Below are 22,734 nucleotides of genomic sequence, written 5' to 3'. Positions count from 1 at the left end.
CTCTCCTTGGTTGAGATGTGCTGATTCTCTGAATGCCTTCTGTGGGCTGAAAAAAGGCACTCAATTAAGTGGATCCTACTGGCCTAAAAGCTTACAAGAAAGTAAGCCATTGACCTTCTTTTCTTGGGGGAACTATTAAACACATAAAACAGCTGGTCTGATCAGGAACACTAAAGTAAACACAAGTATGAGATATTAGCGTATCTGGTGAATGATAACTGTTTTAAAAGTAAACTCTCCTTCCATTAGAGATTACAACAGATAAAACCCTGGCATGTAGAGATACCGGATATGGGGACACTCCTCCCTGCCTGCTGCCTCCCTCCACCACCTTCCACCCCCACACACCATTTGCATGGGATTTCCAGAACTGATACAATTAGCAATATAAATACAGTGTGATTAGCTGTACACACTGCAAGAACCAACTTAACATCACTAGATTGTAAAAGGCATTCCAGGGGGGAGAGACGGAATACTTTGAAAAGAAGAGAACAAAGGGCTTTGTCATTTGTGGCACTTTCCAAAGACAGTAAGGAACTTCCATTTATCAGTGGTTCTCTATTGTGCCAATCAACCTGCCAGCTTCAACATTTGGATTCAAAGGAGCAGAGCCAATTAGAACTCAGGAACGGGAATTTCCTTCCACCCCCCCCCCCCCCCCAGTTCCCTGAGACTGAAGTGTTTGTAAATCTGTGTCTCTCCCCCCTCCAATATTTTATATTTGTGTATGTATGTACATATGCATGTACATATGTGTATATATGTGCATATATGTGCATGTACAGATATAGATATATTCCCAGTATTCCCTTCCTTTCCCCAGCTCCAGTTTACATAACAGACTATCCCATAAATCCTTTTGGTGTCCTTCGGTGCAGGATTATGTGCAACAGGTACATAAACCTCATCACAATATACACTAAATCATGTTTCAATCCCACATTTCCTCCCCCCCCCCCACCCCGACTTTACTATAGGGACATTTTCCAGGGGCCTCACTGCTGCAAACATAAGGTAGGAGAAGGTCATTTTTAAAAGACAAGGATAACCCTTCCGTAAACATCACATGCTACTCCACCCAAAAATGAGGACCCAGTGAAGGTCACATGCCTGTAAGTCTGCACAGATGTCTTTTGAGAAAGAAATGATGAAACCATCACAGCAACATATGTCTCAATTGTGATAGTTCTTTGATGAAAAGTAGTATATACTGGAACTCAATTCCATCATAAAGGTAAATGATTGGCTGCATTTTCTTCAGGATAGCAGAGCTTACTCACATCAGCAGCTGATATCATGGCATCTCTAGCAACATTAAATGCCAAAGCCTCTCCTTCAGAATGCCCAAAAGAGATCAGTGTATAATTGGCTTCCATAGTATAACAGGTCCCTTCTGAAATCAAGCCCAATTTAAGTCTACACTGTGGATTTCCATTTGCTCCAGGACAAGCCTGAAGAGAGGCAAGGAGATCAAAAATCGCAGATCCTTAGAGCTAGAAAAGATCTCTGAAATCATCTAATCCAAATCTTTCTTTTTGTAGATAAAAAGACTTGAGGCCAAGAAAGGTCATTGCCCTGTGTCAAAGAAATAACAGGTGTGTGCTCTTTCACCACACCAAGGTGGTCTAGTCTGAGGGGCCTAACTTCATTTGGGCAAAGTTGAAACTCTGGTTAAAATCAGATGCCCCTGGGCTAGAAAGATTACCCCCTCCCACCCTTGGCCCCTATGGCACTGTACCAAACCTACACCCAAGACCTTAAAGCACTGACACCAGTCTACATCTGAGGCTACCTTTACAATCACAAAGGTACCTTTGATGAACACTCAGAAGCCTCCCTCTTTTGATGCGGTTCAATCATCTGCCAGGAGTGCAATCATTCCGTAACCACCAACAACTAGAAATGGTACACACCCAGCTAACTTTATTCTGACATAAGCTTTGTGATCTTTCTTTGGTCATGTGCCTTAGAAGCAGCACTTGGAATGGAAAGAACATTGTACTGAGGGTCGTTAACCCTGGGTTCAAAAGCCAGCTCTGCCTTTTACTCTCTGTGGGATCTTGAACAAGTGATTAAACCTCTCTAGGTCTCAGTGTCCTTGTGTATAAAATTAGGAGATTTAACTAGATAACCTAAAAAAGGTACCTCCTAGCTCTAAATCTGTAGTAGTTGTTTGGGAACAGTAACTGGTTTGTAGAAGGATCTGATTATAATCTCAACTTTTATATGATTGTAGTTATATTGACATCTTTCCAAATATGACATCTTTAAAAGTTACTTAGTATTTTAAAAGAGCACATGATGTGGCAGCAACATCTTACTAATGTGGGTTCTTCCATTTCGGAATCTTTGCTTATTTTAAGGGAAATAAGGTAAAGTTTACCTTTGTCCTATCCATGAAGAAACTGGTTCCTAAGTAAGTTATTAATGTAAACAAGATCACAGGAAAAAAACATTTAAACTAGTTAAGAGAACAAACTTCAAATACTTTAGATAACACAGAAATACCCATTTATACCAGATTTATATTATTTGTTAATATTTCTGATTCATTCATGAATATAGGCCAGTTGAGTTTTCTATTTTTTTCCTAATTGAGACTGGCCTTCCCAACACTATACCAGTTTAAACTATAGAACTTTGATGTAACTAGGGGTGAAAGGAGATTTTCCTGGAGTAACATGGATAAAAGAGGGGGATAAGTGAATTATCTTCTAAAAGTCCTTTAGGACTTTAAACAAAGACGTAAGATCTTCTCTGCCATCTGCAGTATTGAATAAGCTAACACACAGAAAGTGTGCAAATGAAAGATAACACTGGCTATTATTTTCTCCCAACAAGTTGTTGCTTTTGATTTCCTTGAAGTGTTCTGTAGTCACTGGACTTGCTACAGTGCTTGTTAAGGTGTGATAGATGGAAAGAGAAAGGAGAACACATATGGCTACCACTACTGGTCACATTCCTTTGCCCACTGGGGATTTCCACAAGCAACAGCTATTATTGGGGAAGTTACTTCATTTCTTTAGTAAAGTTAAGGAGAGAGGGCTGGATTCGATCAGGGTAGGGAACCCGAGGCCCCTTGCGCTTGAAGGCTCCTTCCAGCTCTAAATTCTATGGCTCTAATGTCCTCTGCGCAGCCTTGGCCCTTAGTGGGCTCCCTCCTGGTATCTGTCACTAACTCTGCTAGTCTTTACCACACATTTTCAGCCCTCAGTTATGTGTTACATTGCATTGTTCAGACTTTTGATGCTTGTGTCTCCCTAGCTAGATGACAATTCATACTGGCCTAGCTTCAATCCAATCCACCTAACCCTACCACACCCTGTAGTTAGTTCCTATTAAAGAGCTTTTGTGTCACTGAGAAAAGGAGAGAAGAGAAAGAACTAGGCTTCCCTGTGGTCCCACTGTGATATCAATTAAATATGCATTTACTAAGACCTTACTACCACCAAGCTAGGTATTTGGGATAGAGAGAGTAACAAGGCAAATAAAAAGGTCAAGCCTTAAAAGAACCTATATATTCCTTCCACTAGGGGATACAACTGGCAAATGCAGTAACTTGAGGGAGAAGAGAGAGTTTTGACCTGGGTGACCTTAGGTACTTAAATAAAATTAGAGTCTGTTTCCTTAACACAAAACAAAGGAATTGTATTAGATAGCATTCTTTTTCTTTTTTTGGCTTTTTGGAGGAGAGAAGGTAGGTCAGTTGCGGTTAAGTGACTTACCCAAGGCCACACGGCTAGTTTTGTGTTAAGTGTCTGAGGCTGGATTTGAACTCAGGTCCTCCTGACTCCAGGGCTGGTGCTCTATTCACTGCACTACCTAGCCACCCCCTAGAAGCATTCTAATATGTCTTCCAGGTCTCAATCTATGTTCCTACACTAATGACTAGGGTGACCATGGAAGGTATCTCCCCCACCTCCTTTGTAAATGGTACTTGAGCTTAGCCTTCATTGATACTTGCCAATTAACCAAATGAGATAGGCACATGGGACACCATCAACTCAGAGATAAGTGTCATACTTTGTTCCCTCCTCCCCACTCCTTCCTATGTTAGAGCACAAGATACCAGAATGCAAAGCCCATAGATGAGCCCTGTACTATTTTTACCCCAGAGGTGACTTAAATCAGTGATGTGGCATCTGAAAATAATCCCTTTAATAACATAGCTGGACAGGAATGCAGCAGGTGAAAACAATGCCATATTGTGATTAGCACCAACCCCAGTACACAGTTCTCAAGTGTCAATGACATGGGGCAGGGACATCTGACATGAGGCTTAGTGTAAATTAATGGTGGGCCTCTATCTGCATGCCTGATTTGGTTATTTTTTACATAAAATTATGAGACGAGCCCATAAGTTACATGGAACAAAGGGGTAAATTCTCCAAAGACTGTATCTGTGTGCTTCCCAAGCACATTTAATGTAATATTAACCTTCAAAGTAGCAATTTTCAAACCTACCCCAAAGCACACAACTGCAAAAGAATATCACACCAAATATGTTATTGTTTTTGAAACTATTATCTCAGCTTCATTCACTATCAGTCAAAATGAGAATGTTATTTTAATGTTAATGTATTCCTGGCCATTTTCTCCCAGCAGCTGAGCACATTTTGCTCTTTCATAATAACAGTATCCATAATGATCAGGAGTTCTGAGAGTCACAAAGAGGGTTGTTATAATGTGAATGAGGATACTCAAATCAAGGGAAGTAAGGTAAAGCAGATGTCTGCCACAAAGAGAATTTCAGAGGCAGGGCTAATTGCAGAGGGAGTATATTGGCCAATTACAGACTATAGTCACAAAGTCCTAACATACGCAAATGAAGATCAGCATTCCCCAATAGAGATTGTGACCAGCCCGGTGGGGTGTAAGGTTATAGCATTTTTTTTTAATGTGTGTCACAGAGAGCAGGTGTTCCTTTTTGAAGTGGCAGTCAAGTAGAATTGAAAAACCAGAGAGTGAAAGGTGTTAAGGAAATGCAGAAAATTTCAGTACAGGCAACACCCTGTACTGAAATACACATACTCTCATCCCAACACTAACAGCATTTCACAGTAGCATCATTAATACATTATATATAGGGCTTTCCCCCAGCTAGTGAACAGAATTGGTATACATATCAGTAACGGATTGCTTTAACACACACACACACACACACACACACACACACAATCTTTCATCTGCCATTTACCTTGCTCCAAGATAGACAGATGTAAGGCAGAGCAGTAGGGAAGCATCAGGAGGTGTAAGACATGAGAATGAAAAGGGGAAAAGAAGATTAGGGAAACCACCCTAACCCCAGCCCTGCCTGGGGCCAAGGGTGGGAGTGTTAAACTGCTGGTGCCATGGGAAGAAGTGAGTGCTAGAAAACAAATGTTTTTAGGAATGAAATTCTTACTGTAACTAAACTCCACAGTATCACAAAATTCAAATATAATTTGATTAGGTCAATCACTAGCAATATCAATCAGTTAATCAGAGGCAATGCAAGATAGCAAAAGGCATTATTAACTCCACAATATTAGCCTGCTGACTATCTGATTTGTAAGAAAGTTCCTAAGGAACTATATATATATTTGTCTAATATCTTATTTTCATAAAACCAATTAGTGACAACTGGGAAATATGCTTAAAAGAGCCAATTCTGTAAAACTTACGTTCTCTTACAAGAAATACTAATTTCTCTCCCTGTGCCCCCAGGGGAAAATATCACAACCTATACATTTGGGGCTTATAGTATTTGTTTTATTATTTATAAAATGTTTATAAAAATGTTAAATCAATCAGTTGAAATATCCAAGTGTAATTTTCTTTAGTATTTGTACTTAACATCATTTTCAATCAAGATACAAGTCAAAAGTCTTTGTATCCCTTTTCCCCCCACTAATTCAGTAGAAAGCCATTACTATTCTGTTCAATTTTAATCAATGAGATTCAACAAGCACTGATGGGACCTATTATGTGCCAGATACTGTACTGCGGCTAATAAAAAGGCAGAAAAAACAGTCCCTGCCCTCAAAGAGTTTAGAAAATGACAAGGCTGGCAAGAAGTTAGAGGCATCCAGAAGTTAACTTGCCTACCATGTATGCCATGCACTGTGCTAGATGTTATGAGGAAAACAAATAAACATGAAAGGAAGTCTGGTCCCTGTCCTCAAGGAGCTTACATTCTACTAGAAAATTATAAGTATATGTAGGTTTGAGAATAAAAGGTGTGTTCTAAACATAAGTATCTAATGAATGGTATAGATGAACGTCACAGGATTTTGGAAGCAAGAGACTGATGCTGGCTGGGATGATTCCAAGAGAAGATGGTATGGGAGTTGAGCCTTGGAGGATGGAGCAGGGTTCCCACAAGTGAGAATAAAGGGAAGAGAACTCCAGATTAAAAAAAAAAAACTATGTGCAAAGTTTGGAACAAAAATGCACAAAACAGCCTGGGGGAGTTGGAATGAGTTAGAATACTTTGGTTGAAATGAAGAGTTCAACTGGAGACTAGCAAGACACAAGGTTGGAAAGATAGGTGGAAGCCTCATTGTAGAAGGCCTTGAATGCCAAACTAATTAAATTTGAATTTTTATCCTTTAAGTGACATACAGCTACCAAATATTTTTAAGCTGGAAAGTATTGTTTTCCGAAGACAATCTGGCAATGCTTGACAGAGCAGACCAAGCAAGGAGGCCAAATAGTCCAGATGCAAAGTTTTAAGGGCCTGACCCAGAATGATGGCAATGGGAAAGGAAATGAAAGGATAGATGTGAGAGAGCTGTCAAAGGATTCAAAGCATTAATAATACAACATGCTTCCACAGAACTTTTTGTCAACTGTCTCTCATTAATTCTCACAGCACCCCTGTAAGGTATGCAGCAAATATTGTTATACAGATTTATAGACAGGAATTGAGCCAAAGATGTTAAATTACTTCAGTAGGTAAGAATGAGAGAGAAAAAGTAGAAGAGAAAACTTAGAGTAGCCAGGGAGGAAGGATGGGGCCTTTACTGATGTCAGGTCACACTAGTCTGGGCCATCACTAGCACATCTCCTTCAATGGGACATGTGGAGCACATGTGAAATGAAGTCCTCCTTAATCTTGATGTAAATGTCTCACTATATCCAGAAATCTTTTGAAAGACATATAATAATATATCTTCATATAAAAATATATTTTATACAAGGATATATTATATGTCTATGCATAATGTATTTTATATATTATATAATAATGTATATGTATGCGATAAAAATTATATAATGATTTATATATATAATAACAATAATTAAAACAACAACAGTAATAATAGCAGTAAGCCTTTACGTAGCACTAAGCACTTTCAGGTTTGCAAAACACTTTACAAATATTTCATTTTATCTGTACAATCATCTTGGAGGGGGAGGGAGAGAGAGGAAGATGGGGGAAAGAGAGAGGAGGAGGAGAAGGACGGAAGAGGAGAAGGAGGAGGAAGAGAAGAGAGAATATTATTCTCTTCATTTTACAGATGAGGTGGACAAAAGTTAAGTGACTGAAGTCACATTTGAACTAAGGTCTTCCTGACTCTAATAGGTCCAGTGTTCTGTGCCCCCTACAAAACTAAATAAAGCAAACAAAAAGGACATATCTAAGGCACATGGGGCAGCTAGGTTGTGCAGCAGATAGAGCACCAGTCCCAGAGTCAGGAAGACCTGAATTCAAATTCAGTCTCAGAGACTTCAATGCTGTGTGACCCTGCACAAGTCACTTAACCCTGTTTGCTTCAGTTTCCTCATTTGTAAAATAAGCTGGAGAAGGAAATGACAAATCACTCAATTATCTTTGTTAACATGACCAAATGGGGTCATGAAGAATCAGACAAAATGGAAACAACTGAACAACAACCATAACCTAAGGCACACAGAACTTTATTTGCATCTCTCCAATGGGACACCAGCAGGTTCTATAACTGTGTCATATCATCTTACTAAATGTAAACCATGAGGGCAGGGACCTAAGTTATCCCACACTTTGTACTTCCCCCACAACCTAGCACAGTATGCCAGTACTCTATAGACACAGGAGGCATTCAATAAATGTTTATGAAATTGATTCTAACAGATTTTTAACTCCTGTAAGAGAAGGGAGACACTTGTACTCTTTTTCCATTTTGTGACCTCAGTTCCTGCACATGGTGTTGCACATATGCCCTCAGTAAGTGCTTACTGAACTGATTCCCTTGAGGAATGAGAGTAAGGATCAAGGAAAAGACAACAGCAGAAAACTCCCCTTATAAATAGCTCCCCAAACCCTAGTCCTAATGTGGCTTCTCTCGTGTACAAGGGCCAAAGGAGATCTAAAACAAGAAACCCCAGAAGCCTTTGGTTGTCATGAGGTCCCCCACCACCTCAAGAGAACAGGCCTTCTCTAATTGCCTTCTATTCCCAACAAAACTTCAGATCCATTCTTGAGAGGGATCATATACCAAAGTTTCTTTACTTTTTCATCAGTCCCATTCATTACTCTTTCAGATGCTCTATTATGACTCAAAACACTTCTCCATGAAAATCCTAGGTACTAGAGGATGAGAAATCCCTCACCTGACTTGCTTTCAATTAAACTGGATTACAGGGTGGTAAAACAGAGTACCACATCCTTGCTCCTTCATTGAAAGGTTTTCAGGTAATTCTTCACCATCACATTCAAGGACGAAATGGAAAGAGATATTTCCAGGAAAGGCAATGAGGCTCCCTCTCCCTCAGAATCCAGTGACAGTTTTCATTGGCTCTTGTTCCCTCTTCTCACCTCTACCTTGTAAAATTCTGGATTTTTTTTTTTTTGCCTTTTGGAGGGCAATTGGGGTTAAGTAACTTCCCCAAGGTTACACGGCTAGTTTTTTGTGTGTGTGTGTTGTCTGAGGCTGGAACCGATCTCGGGTCTTCCTGACTCCGGGGCCAGCGCTTTACTTGTGCCATCTAGCCACCCCAAAATCCTGGATTTCTTGAAAGCTCAGTTCAAGTGATATCTCCCAAAGGAAGTCTATCTTGGTCTCCTCAGTTACTAATGTCTTCACCACAGAAATTACTTTGTATACTTTTTCTATGCATTTTTCCTTTGAATGTATTGTTCTGTGGGCAGAGGCTTTTCAATTTTTGTCTTTAAATCCTCAGTGCCTAGAAGAGAGAAGGTCCTTAATAATTGTTGGTTGAATGCATGAAGGAATCTTAGAGAGAGGAGTCCATCCACTCCCTTCACTTATGGATGAGGACACTGAGCCCAGAAAGAAGATGTGCCTTCACACACAAAAATCAACCAACCAAACAGCATTTTTTTTTTATCAGGTGCCTACTAGATGCCAAACGTCATGCTAGGAGCTGGATTGTTCTGAGATACAAGGACAAAAACAAAAGTCAGCATCCTTGAGGATTTTATGTTCTATTGGAGGAGACTTGTAGGAAATACAGGTAATAAACAAAATAGAGAGGAATTAAACCAGGTCCTGTGACTCCTCATCCAGCATCTTTTCTATTGAACCACGCTGGTCCTTAGGTTGAAATTGTTACCCCTGTGATCATCTGTCTCTCAGGTTTAGTAGGAATCCTCCTGGAACTGATTTTAAAAATCTTCCTGTCCTTTTCCATTGTATTAGACCTTGGCTCTAAGGCTGTTGCCTTGTTCCATGCACTTGGGATTGGAGAATATAGTTAAGTCCTCATCTAGACTTTTCTTCCCATCTTTTCAACGTGGTCTCATCTTCCAACTGATAGTTACTTTTTGGTGAATTTTATTACTTATGTTAAAAATCAGACCGAAAAGAGACATACAAAATTCTAAGTTTGAAAGTGATCCTACATTTGTTTTGTATATGAAACCATGAAAATTCCAACTTATGCAATCATATATATCTCTCAAAATGAACAAAGATATTTTGAAATGGGGTGGGAACAAGCATTTATATAGCACCTATTATGTACCAGGAACTATGCTAAGTATTTTACAAATATTATTTTATCTGATCCTCACAACAAATATGTGAAATAGGTGCTATCATTAATATCCATTTTACAGTTCGAAAAAGTGAGGGAAATAGAGGTTGTGACTTGCCCAGGTTTACGCAGCCAGTAAATGTCTGAGGCTGAATTTGAATTCAGGTCTTCTTTGCTCTGGGCCCAGAGTTCCCTCCAGTGTGCCACCTAGTTGCATTAGTTTTGGTTGCATCATCAACAGTTAAGAGAGTGACCATAAGTTACTCTAAATCCTTACCTTGAAGCTGCAGATACTATCTAGAAGACTTCTCTCAGATGATAGGCAGTATAACTATATTAACTCTAAGGAGTAAGGAAAATGCCTGTGAGATGCTTCTCTTATGGACTCATACCTGTTGCAGAATATCTCTAAATCTGTTTGAAGTATCCTTAGAAATTGACACTGGCCATCCTACCCAGAATAAATATCATTTCCTTCACTTTACTACCAATATACTATCATGGGAAATATCCTAGTAAAAAGTTATTCAGTTCAGGGGTGGCCAGGTGGCTCAGCGAGTAAGAGCACCGGCCCCAGTGTCGGGATGACCTGGGGATCAAATCCCGGCTCAGATATTTAGTACCACACCCAGAAATAACTGGCCGTGTAACCTTGAGCAAGTTACTTAATCCCGATTGCTTTTTTAAAAAAAAGTTATTCAGTTCATAATAAAAAAATATGCTAGATTCATAGAATCTGAGAAATGGAAGGGACCACCTACTTTGTATTGGACAATTCTTATCAAAAAGCCTGAATTCCTTCTCCAGTATTCCCAAAACAAGATGGCTCTGGGGGAGAAAGTGAGGCTTGGTGACTCTGCACAGTCCTCCCTCACTTAAATCCAATTCACTTGTATGTCATGGCATCACCTCCCTAATGTCATGGTCCTCTTTGAGAAGGAAGGATGAATAACAAAATCCTCTTCCAACTCGTACACACAAAGCAATTCCACTAATTAAATACTAGCCTATTCAATTTTCTGACAGTTTTAACTGTCAAGAAGTTCTTCCCTAAACTCAGCCAAAATCTTCATCCCCATCATTGCTATCCATTGGCCCTTGAGCTGCCATTTTATGTAGATTAATCCCTCTTCCACAATGACAGCCCTTCACATATTTAGAGATAATGATCAAATCTGCCAGCCCACAAGGTTTCTCTTCTCCAGACTAAACATCCACAGATCCTTCAACCACTCTTCACATGACAGTTTCTGTTCTTCCCCCTTCTCCCATACTGATTGCCCTTCCTACATTGACTGAAGGATGTCCATTTACCTCTTAAAATATGATACCCAAAACTTAAAAGAATGCTCTGCTAAGCAAAGCAGAATGGCACTATCATCTGTCCTATTCTGTAAACTTGTTGTTCTGTCACTCAGTTGCATCCCGATGGAACATACTGTACATGGGGTTTTCTTGGCAAAAATACTAGAACCGGTTTTCCATTTCCTTCTTCAGCTCATTTTACATATGAGGAAACTGACACAATGTTAAGTGACATGCCCACAGTCACACAGGTAGCAAATGTCTGAGGGTCAGATATGAACTCAGGTCATCCTGACATCTCAACACTCTATCTAATGAGCCATCTATATGCCTAGCCTTCTATCAATACAACCTAAGAGGCAATGTGACAAACACAGTTGCTAGAGTTTGTGCTAGAGACAGGGCTCATATGGGCTTAGGTCTTACCCTCTGACATATACCGTCTATATGATCATCAGCAAGTCATTTAACCTTTCAGTGTCTTAAGCAACTCTCAAGAAGAATAAGGGATGGCTAGGTGGTGCAGTGAACAGAGCACCAGCCCTGAAGTCAGGAGGACCTGAGTTCAAATTCAACCTCAACACTTACTAGCTATGTGACCTTGGGCAAGTCACTTAACCCCAATTGCCCTGCCTTCCTCCCTCCAAAAAAGAAAAGAATAAGAAAAAGAAGGACCAATGTGCACTGAGAGAAGGAATTCCCTCAGTGGGTAGCTCCCTCCAACGAAAACATAGGTCTGGATAAGACAGCACCATTTTTGACAGTTGTCACAACATTGGCTCATACTGTGCTTGCATTCCACAGAAACCTAAGTCTTTTTCACATGAACCTAAATGTGAAATCTATTATTTTTCTATTAATAACAACTGGGTCAGGGCTTATAATGGCATTTCCTTTTTCACCCAGCTGTATCTTTTTTTCCCAAAATAATGTGAACTAATAGTGTACATGACTTTGTATACTTAGAACAAACATGCTTCAGGAACTTTCAAGCACTTCATTTGTTCATCACAAACTAAGCATCTAGTGTGCCATGAAATGTGCCTGATGTGAGGAATACTCAGACAAAATAAGACAGACAACCCCTGACCTAAAGGGGTTTACACTCTACTGAGGAATACAAGATATCCATAGTCAAGTAGATGGAAGATGAATAAATAAATAAAAAGTAATTTCTGGGATTGGAGAAGGAGCCACTAACAAAGGGGAGTGGAGAGGGGCTTACCCTCTAAAGCAGCTAGGAGATCTAAGAGTGTTGCAAGTAGAGAAGAAACTGCGCAGAGGACAAGAGACAAGAAATGGCATATTGGTCATGGGGATCAGCAAACAGGCTGGCATGGTTGGAACATGGGAGAGAGAGTAAAGAGTAATCAAACTGGAAAGATAAGTGACAGCTAGACTGTGAAAGACTAAGTGCCAAACAGAGGAATATCAATTTGTGTGTAAGAAACTGATCTTTTCAATATCAATCATTCCTCTCTGTGCATTAAAACAGGTTTGTTATAAGAATATATGTAACACTTTAATATAACAGTTTAAATTATGGCATATACTTGAAAATGATGAAATTCATTTCTCTAAGAATATTTTCTAATTCAGATTTATTACTACTTCAGACTACCCTTGTCCCATTTAGTCCAAATTAAGGAGGTTTTATTGTATATTGTTAAAAAGTGGATATATTGAATATCCAGAAATGAAATGAGACCACAATAAGCCATCCTGGCTTCATCCAAAACAGTCATTAATGGTTCAACTTTGAGTGGAATTCCTCAGGGACCTAGGTCATTTCACACTTTTAAGGCACAGATGGTAGGACCACCTACGATGTGCCAGGCATTGTGATAAGATCTTTTTATAAATATTATTTCATCATCATGTGAGGTAGGTGCTGTTATTATCCCCATTTTACTGCTGAAGAAACAGGCAGAGGTTAAATATGACTTGCCTAGGGTCACACAGCTAGTAAGTGTCTGAGACCAAATTTGAACTCAGGTTTTCCTGACTTCAGGCCCAGTCCTCTAGCTGCTTCAGCAGAAATGACCAACATGTTTATCAAGTCTACAGATAACAGAAAGCTGGGAAGAATGAGTAACACATTGGGTAACAGTGTCAGGATCCAAAAAACAAGATTACAGCATTGGACTAAATCTGGTAAGATGAAATTTAATAGGGATAAATGTCAAGTTTTATACTTGGTTTAAAAGATAGCAACTTCACAAGTACAAGTTGGAGAGGCTAAGTGCAGTTTGTCTGAAAAGGAGCTGGGGATTTTAGTGGACCACAAGATCAATGTGAATCAATAGTGCAACATGGTAGCCAAGAAATTTACAATGCTCTTAGATTAGGGAAATGGATAACCCCACTATACTGTACCCTGCTCAAATCAGATCACCTCTAGAGAACTGTTTTCAGTTCCTAGCATCACATTTGAAAGAGGAAATTAATTTATCATAATTATAATTCACATAGCATATTTTATATAATTGCAAAAATATAATTATCTATTATGTAAATTAATATAATTAATAAGAGACAAGTGAGCAAAATTATTAAAAGGCTTCAAATTCATGCCACATTAAGATTAGATGAAAAAACTAAGGATGTTGATCCAGAAAAAGATAAGGGATATGGGGTGTGAAGTTGGGATATCATAATTTTTTTTCAAGTATTCAACTGGCTTATTATGCTTGGAAACCAGATGTCCATTCTATGTCCTATTCATCTTCACACCATGCCCTGTGAGAAAATCATCTCCCCCATCCCTTTCCAGTTGCATTTTATATATAGTAGACTTTCTCCATTAGAAAGTAAGCCTTTGGAAGGAGGGGATTGTCACATCTGTGCTTAAATTCTCTGGGTTCTTACCTATTTGTGAAGAAGTAGGATGAAATTATATCAGCTGAATTCCAAAGGGCAGAACTGGGAACAACGGGGGCGGTTAGGTGGCACAGTGAGTAAAGCACTGCCCCGGAGGCAGGAGGACCCGAGTTTGGTTCCAGCCTCAGACACTTACCATCCACACAAAAAAAAAAACCAGCCGTGTTAACCTTGGGGAAGTTACTTAACACCAATTGCCCTCCAAAAGGCAAAAAAAAAAAAAAATGAGGTACTTAAAAAAAAGAATTGAGAACAATGGATATAACTTACAAAAAGGTAAATTTAAATTTCAGGTAATAAAGAACTTTATAAAAATTAGAACTATCATGGGGTGGCCAGGTAGCACAGCAAGTAAGAGCACCGGCCCCAGTGTTGGAATGACCTGGGGGATCGAATCCGGGCTCAGACACTTATCCACCCAGAAACACCTGGCTGTGTAACCTTGAGCAAGTTACTTAACCCCAATTGCTTAAAAAAAATAGAACTATCAAAAATGTTATAGGCTTTGGAAAATAGTAATATTCCTGCTCACTTACAGATGTGGTCTTTAAGTAAACTCTTGATGGCTATTTATTTCTAACCTAGAAGAGAGAATCTTCATTCAACTATGAGTTTGGCCAGGTGATCTCTGAGGTCTCTTATAATTCTGAAACGGGGAGATTTAGTCTTATACTTGCAAAGAAATGATCCATATTCCCTAAGTTAGCTCACAAGATATTTAGAACCTAAAAACCTTTTTCCTAAACAGAAGCAATTTAGGTTTATAAGCTAGTCCAAAAGAGTTTTAATCCATTATAATCAGTATTGTTGAGTTTTCAATTGAAATTTCAATTGTGTTCGACTCTCTGTAACCCCATTTGGAGTTTTCTTGGCAAAGATATTGGAGTGGTTTCCCATTTCCTTCTCTAGTTCATTTTATAGATGAAGAACTGAGGCCAACAGGGTTAAGTGACTTGCCCAGGGTCATACAGCTGGTAAGTGTCTGAGGCTAGATTTGAACTCAGCTTTTCCTGACTCTAGGGCCAGAGCTCTATTATTCACTTCACCACATAGCTGCCTCAAAATCAGTTTTGGGGACATGCAAACCCTAAACAATGTAAACCTACAGAATCTGAAAATGTAAGCATAGTGCCTTATACAAAACAGTGAACAAACTGAACAAGGGGGGAAAAAGTGTATTGCTGAGAAAACCAAGGTGCTTCTCAAATCTCATAGAGAAAAATGTTACTAAGACAAATTAAGCATGATCTAATTCATCCTAACTTGTCCCAAGTAACAGAATGGTGTTGCGTCTCTTTTGACCACTATCAAAAAGAGATTCCCAAAGAAACAAAGAAGAATTTGTTATTGATTCTCTAACAGTTAAGATGAAGAACACCAAGATCTGATGGTGTACATATTCCAAACCTGTTTGGTAGGTCTAAATAATAAAGATGATGATGATAGCTAGTGTTTATATAATATGTGCCAGTCACTGTGCTAAGCATTTAAAAATTATTATCTAACTTGATCTCACAGCAACCCTAGGAGGTAGGTGCTTTTGTTATCCCCATTTTACAGATGAGGAAGCTGAGGCAAACAGAGGTTACATGATTTGCCCAGGATTACACTACTATTAAGTGTCTGAGGTCATATTTGAACTCAAGTTGGCCTGATGCCAGATCCAACACTCTACCCACTGCACCATCTAGCAGTCTGGTCTAGCATTATAGAGGCAGTTGTGTCAATAGAGTAAGAAGGGGACTTTGCACTTTTGAGGTGTTACTTTTGACTGGGGAGTTTATGAATTATCTTTACTCCACATTCTTCTCTTGCCCTTGATTAGAAGGTGATACTTAGTCGTGTCAAACAAAGAATAAAAATGTATCTCTGTTGGTTACATAATGACTTAGAAAACCACAAATTCACATTATCTACGTTGTACTGTATCTTAATTTATTTTGCTAAACATTTCCCTATTACATTTTATTCTGGTTACAGAGCATTAAGGAGTTCTGCCTGCAACCCACAGGTCATGGCTCTGGCACCTCTGAATTAGTGGTTGATAAGAACCTAATTTAAAAGATGTATTCATTATGATCTGAACAGAGAAAAGAATGCTAGGTTATTCACAGTATTAGCTGTTTGGGAATAAGAAGCAAATCTAAGAATATCCTATGAAGTAAAAACTAGAAAAGTTAGTACCTATGACAGGTGCGGGCAGAAATGGGTCTGAGCAGTCATTTTCCAGGTTGGAGACAAAGGCAGAGCTGGAGTTCATATACTGCTACAGGATTCCTAGAGACCAAAATGTTGAAAACCACTTGGCCTAGACAAAAGTGAACTTGAAGTTCCATTACTTTAATGCAGATTTAAGTCTTTTCTAATTATTTTTAACTTCATGTGTTATTTCTAAGATTATACCTTTCCCCCTTACAAATCACAAAATTACAAAATGGAAACATGTGGGAACAGCAAGGGAACTTAAGAAATCATTTCATCAAAAAACCTCATTTTACAGAAAGGGAAACTGAGGGTCTCAGAGGTAAAGAGATTTACCCAAAGTTATAATCAGAAAGTCACAGAGCCAAAACTGGAACCCAGGTGTTCTGGATGACTTGTCCCAAAAGCAAAGAGTGTTCTCTTTATCCACTCTCGTATAAAAACACAAGTGGTCTCAGATATGATCAGTGGAAACTGAAAAGCTGTAAACATCTGGCATCTCATGGTGGTACTAACAGAGATGATACACCCAATCTCTAGAGAGTGGGTTTTGTGGCTTGTAAGCCACAACGATCTCTAAGGAAAGAAGACAAGTCTTACTATGTGCTAAGAAACTTAGCAGAAAATACTGACTTAGCATATATTAGTGGTGTGGTTTGTAACCAGATTTTAAGTTCTATTAGATTCCCCATTACTTTAAGCTACAGATGAGAGCTACCAGTGTTCCTACCTACCCCAACCCCCACACTCTGTTTACTTTGTCAGATTATACAACAGTGCCTTTAGTTTCAAAGGTTTCCACTCCTTTAATCAAGTTCAATACTAACAGGAACAGGGACAATACTATGAAGAGAAAATGGCACCAACAGGATAGACTGGTTCCAACAGCCCTGTAAAATGGTAGGGAATAATGTATAATGGAAGAAGGAAACCCTTGGCTTGGAACAACATGAGGAATTCATGTAAACATTGATGGAGCAATTTCTTGTAGTACTTTGTATTCATTCCTTACACTCCTCTGGAGAATGTCAGGGTTGATACTAGATAATCCTTAAAGTTCCCTCCAGCTTTCAATTACATGACCCAACTCTAATTTGTACCATCATTATTTGTACATGTCTTAGTTTTCCAATTAAACTGTAAGCCCCCGAGCAAAGATTCCATAGAGTCATCTCTATAGCCACCACAGCAGTATACTTGCACATGGTAGGCATTTAATAAATTGTTTGTTGTCTGGAACCTAATTCAGCCCAAGGTTCCAATGAATAATTCAAGGACGAGGAAAAGAACATTTTCTAACTACTGTTTTCCAACAGTGGAACACTTACTTCTAAAAAAGAGTAAGTTCCCTGTTAAAGGAAGTGTATCCAAGTAGAGTCTGAATAACCACCTGTCAGTGACATTATAGATGGGGGTGGAAACTGGGACTAGATGCCCTCTGAGATCCCTTCCAACATTAAGTGTCTGTGAACCGTACTGAACCATACAGCCAGCTACACAAAGAAAATAAATGACAAACATTAAATAATGCTCTTTTTAAAATCTCAGTCACTCATGAACATAACTTTAACAGATCATGCTATTTTATTACTGCACAAAATTTGAAAAGAAGTTGCCCTGTATCCCCGTACTTGGACATGAACTTACATGCGTAGACAGCCTTTTCTCCATGTGGATTTTTGTTTGTGCTGAATTTTTTTTAAAGTTTTTTGAAACCACACCCTGTGCTTCTGTTACATTATGACCCTCCCCATTATTCTGTTCATTTTTTTTTTATAAGACAGGACACACCCTGTGAGATTGCTGACATTAACATTACTGGTCAAAAAGATTTCTGTCCTAGAATTCTTTTTACCAGTCGAATAATTTCAAAACCTTGGCCTTTGTTTCAGGAGTGACTGGATAACGTATCCTTTCCCATATTAATTTTAACCACCTTGAACAAGAGACCAGCAACAATAGGATGGATTTCCTTAACAAAGAAAGCAAATCAAACAGATACACTCCAGATAAGCGGCATAAGCTTTTATGTGTAACTTTAACTTAATTCTTCAAAGATTAGCAACAGATATGTATGATGAACATAGTGTAATACCACAAATAACATGACTTGAGAATAGTTTTCACTCATACCAGAAAAAAAAATAAGTACAATTAAAACATCATAAGTAACCTTTCAACCTCCAGTCTCCTTGTATAATTCAAAGAGAACCAAGTCCTCAGAAAAAAATCAGTGGTCAGAGTCACAAGAAGGCTGAAGGTTACATTTTTCCCCCTTTGGTGTCAATCAGGGTAACCCACAAATATATTTAAATTGCAGGCAAATCACAATTATCCTTGGAAAGAAAAAGAACCCGAAGAGAAGAAATCCTGAGTCAAATTTCTGAAGAACCAGTGACCTACAGAAAAAATGTAGAATCAAAGAGTACCCTGGTTCATAGGTGTATAAATGCAAACTTTATCAAAGCTTGGTTTCTTTGTTCTAATACAGCTCTCTCCTCCACAAACTCAGCAACTTATTGCATACACATCTATGACATTGTGAGCAGTCACAATAAGGTAGGAGGTAGGGAGAATTATTTCTGTAGAGAGTCCTACAACTAAGTCCTGGGGGGAAGAGGGATATCTCAAAAATTCTTGGAATGACACCTTTTCAAATGTCAGCTCCAGAAGACAAAACCAAAATTTATTATTACAGATGGATAACTAAGCATGTTGAATTCCTATCTTCTGATAAACTATGTCTACAACCTATGGATAGGTTATATTAAAATTGCAAAGGGAGTTAGCAGAAAATCATGCAACCCAAAAGTCACCCCGCCTGGAATTAACATTTCAAAAAAGAAGTAGAAAGTCACTAGCATTTCCCTACTAGGAGGACTGTTATCTCCCCACCCTCCAACACCCATACCTTCCCTTCACATAGGTAGAAATTATTTGATGCATTTAGAAATACAGCCCAGACAGATCTGTACAATTACTATGCTCCACAAGGACCCAGAGATATCCATGTGGCTACCAAGAGTCTTTGGGGTTACCTGAATCTGTCATTGCGTCCCTTTTACATTCGGTATTTTGCTGGGAAGAGGCTGACAAGCAGGAAGCACAATTGTGACAGAGCTTTGTTCTGCCTGCAGTGAATTACATGCAGTAAGGGTTAGAGACACTGGCAGCAGGCAGAAAAAGAAAGCATCCTTTCAAGTCAGTCTGTTATGTTTGGTTCTGAGGGGTTATATTGGAGAGTGGCTAGGGTTTGTGGTGAGGAGGGGACAGGGGATTTTACATTTTCTAGCTGCCTCTGTTAAAAAAAAATAATCACCTCCTCCTATCATGTCTGCAGCTTCGCTGGCCCCCAAATTTTCCCTTTGGTGATAGAGACTCCGTTAAGCAAGTATAGTATCCCAAACAACAACAAAAGGTGGGGGAAGCAAGGGCAGGGTAAGAGACTACTACCCCGAGATTAACAGATACTGGAGACCTAGACCTAGCTAATCCGTTCACATGTGAATAGACTAAAAGCCATGCCACCCACATAGACGCACACAAACTAGCGCTGCATTTCCAGGCAATGTTTTCTCTCTTCTTAGCCCCTGAGATGGTCCTTCCCGCCTCCCCATCCCCATTCCTTCCAGCCATCTCTTCTTTATTTCTTTATTTGGTTTTTGGTTTTAATTTCCCCTGCTACCAGGTCTTTGGAAACACTGTACCAATGCCCCCAGGCAGGAAACAGGCAAAGCCGCCTTGGCGAACTGCAATGTTTTCCACAAGCCCTCGCTTGCTCTTTGTCCTGCTACTTGCCCTTTCAGAAAAAAAAAAAAAAACCATCTCACCCTAGGCAAGCGGGATTGGCTACGTGAAAGCCCTCAAAACATCTGTCCCTTTCTGCCCCTGCTCTGGAGAACGGAGATAAGGAGAGAGTCAGTCCTACGTACACAGCTGGCTAACTTTTTTTTCTTTCTTTTCTTTGGGGGGAGGGGGTTTTTTGTTTGCCCTAGGGGAGAGGGGGGAAAAATTGAGGGATTGGTCAGGAGGGGGCGTTGCCTATTTCTCAGCCCACCAGCAGTAGCTGCACTACCCACCCACCCCCCTCCCAGCACACTCAAATCCTCAGTTTGACCAGAGCTCCAGGGGGCATCCGAGGACTCCAGGAACAGACACAGACATCGACACTCGGCGATTCCCCCCTCCCCCAATCACCTCAGTCATCAGCTAAAATTCAATTCAGCCAATATTTATTAAAAACCTCAACTCCCAGAAGACCATCCTATCCGCCCCCTCCGCCGTAAATGCTTCTCACAGCCAGAGTATCTATTCAGCCCCTTGCTCCCAAGTCCTCTACCAATGGGTCAGGCAGCGGGGTACCCAGTACCCGCAATTGAAATAAACTCACTCTGTGAGTGTGTGTCTGTCTCTCTCGCCAAATAAATAAAGCACATCTGCAGCAGCTAGTGCGAGCACTGACAGCTTTTTGGACTTCTCTGGTTTTTGGAAAATCAGACAACACCCTACCTCCCCACCCACCCACCCTCTACACGTCCTGGGGGCCTGGGAACGGAGAAAGGTGGAAGTAAGCGGGAAGACAAAATGAAACTCACTGACCTTTCTGTTTAGCCTTCTTGGGGTCTGCCCTAAACAAGCAGCGGCGGCGACAGTAGCAGCAGCAGCAGCAGCAGCATCCCTAGGTTGTCCCAGTTCGTCCCGTGCCCGCCGCTCGCTCGCTGGTTTCCCTCAGTCTCGGTCTCCCTCGCTCCCTAACACGCACACACACGCGCGCGCACACACATACAGACACACAGAGAAACACAAACGCGCGAGCGCGCCAGGAGAACGCTGGGACTCCCCACGAACTGGCTCCCGCCGCTAAGCGGAGAAGAGCCGAGGGGCCGGCCGGGCAGCGCCGGCGGGGAGGTTGGAGAAGCTTCGGGCTCAGTCCGAGCCGCCCGCCCGTCTGCCCGGCACGGGTCCGCTCCTGCAGCCCTGCGCCTATCGGGTCCTCCCAGCAATGTCGTTCGACCCCCAGTGCCTGCTTGGCCCTTAACAAAGTCGCCGCTCCTTTCTGCTTCTGTGTCTGCACAAATTGGGGCTGGATCTTTTTGTGGCACACAAGAGCGCGCACATACACACACTCACACCCGGAGACACACACCAAGAGCAGACGGCCCTGGCAGGAGCTCTCCTCCTCCCCGGGCACCGCCCCCCCCACCCTGGGCTCCGCCTCCTTCCCACTTCTTACCACCACCACCACCGCCACCACCACCACCACCACCACCCCCTGCCCTGCAACGTCCGTGGGTCAGTCTGACTGTCCGGCTGTCCAGGAAACAGAACCCTCCAGGCAGTAGAGAGATCTGACCGTGGTTAATGCCCACCCTCCAGCTCTTTCGTCCCTTTCCCCCCAGTGGCCCAACCTCATCCCCAACGCTGGGGTTTTTCCCTCCACCGCCGTCGAACAGGAGCCCCAGCTGGAGCAGGACCCAAGAGGGAGTCAGGTGTGAAGAGCAGAAAGCCAGAGCAGCTCCGCGAAGAGGAAGGCGGAGCCCGGGGATTTGAAGTGAAGGGGGCGGAGCCGTGGAAGAGGCCAGAGACTTGGGGGGTGGGGGGAGGTGGAGGGAGAGGAGGAGGAGCCTGGCTTATCACGTTCCCAGAAACTGGCCTGGAGCCACTCCAGGTCTACTCCGTTTTGGCCGCCCCCAAAATTTCTCACAGTAGGATTAGGACAGGGGCCCTTTGTGGAGCGACAAATGCAATTGAGAGATCTGAAAGAAAGAGGATTCTAATGTCTGAGTGAAGCACTCAGGGCCCTCAGTGTTCCATGTCGAGGGGTACATAAACGCATTTGATTTCAGGGGGTGGCCAAAATATAGGGAGAAGACCTCTCCTTTACTTCCCTCCCACCCCATTCCCAGGTTTGTAAATCTACCTCGCTACAAATTCTACCCTCTACACAGGTGATATAACTAGTGTTTTACCTCCCAAGGAAAACTTAAGAAACACCACCCCCCTCCCCTTGGTTACCTGCAGAATAAACAGATCTCTCCCTTGTCAATGGAGGAGCTTTTTAGATGGTCTTTGACTAAAGACAGAAGGAAGAAACTAGGCAGGTGCTGTTTCCCTTGCTTTAGCAAGATGCCTTTGCAATCGCACAGATCACATTAGTAACTAACCCTCCACAACCTGTCTCTATTCTGGGTGCCTTTCAGACACCTAAGTCTTCAAGCCTTCCATAGGTTTCTGGGGTTTGAGTTGAAGAGTCATTTGCTGTTGTCTTAGTCTAGAAAATGGAATAGCAGCCAAGATGCAGAGAAGAGGAAAAACAAAACAGGCAGTGACCAAGCTGAGTAATTATAGAAGTCTTACTAGTAGTTATATCCAAAGGTCTCTGTT

At 41.0% G+C, this 22,734-nt stretch overlaps 1 protein-coding gene across 3 annotated transcripts in view; it reads right to left on the bottom strand.

Moving 5' to 3' along the window:
* The window catches only part of RNF152 (ring finger protein 152), a 112,260-nt gene extending 90,363 nt beyond the window's left edge, over positions 1–21,897 (bottom strand). Inside the window, exons 1-2 of one of the 3 annotated variants that reach the window (XM_069100254.1) lie at positions 21,759–21,897; positions 20,950–21,101 (exon numbers count right to left, since the gene is read on the bottom strand). The gene's annotated coding sequence lies outside the window, so the exon portion shown is untranslated. Of the gene's footprint in view, positions 1–20,949; positions 21,577–21,758 lie in introns of those variants that run through there. The other 2 variants (XM_069100252.1, XM_069100253.1) reach the window with 2 other exon arrangements.
* Between the last annotated feature and the right edge of the window lie 837 nt (positions 21,898–22,734).

This window comes from Petaurus breviceps, unplaced genomic scaffold, assembly GCF_028583685.1.
Source record: "Petaurus breviceps papuanus isolate PSGF00001 unplaced genomic scaffold, PetGlider_PUasm1.0 38, whole genome shotgun sequence".
NCBI classification, from domain to species: Eukaryota; Metazoa; Chordata; class Mammalia; order Diprotodontia; family Petauridae; genus Petaurus; species Petaurus breviceps.
The sequence above is the reverse complement of the archived record's forward strand: the minus strand, read 5'-3'. Positions and strand labels throughout refer to the sequence as shown.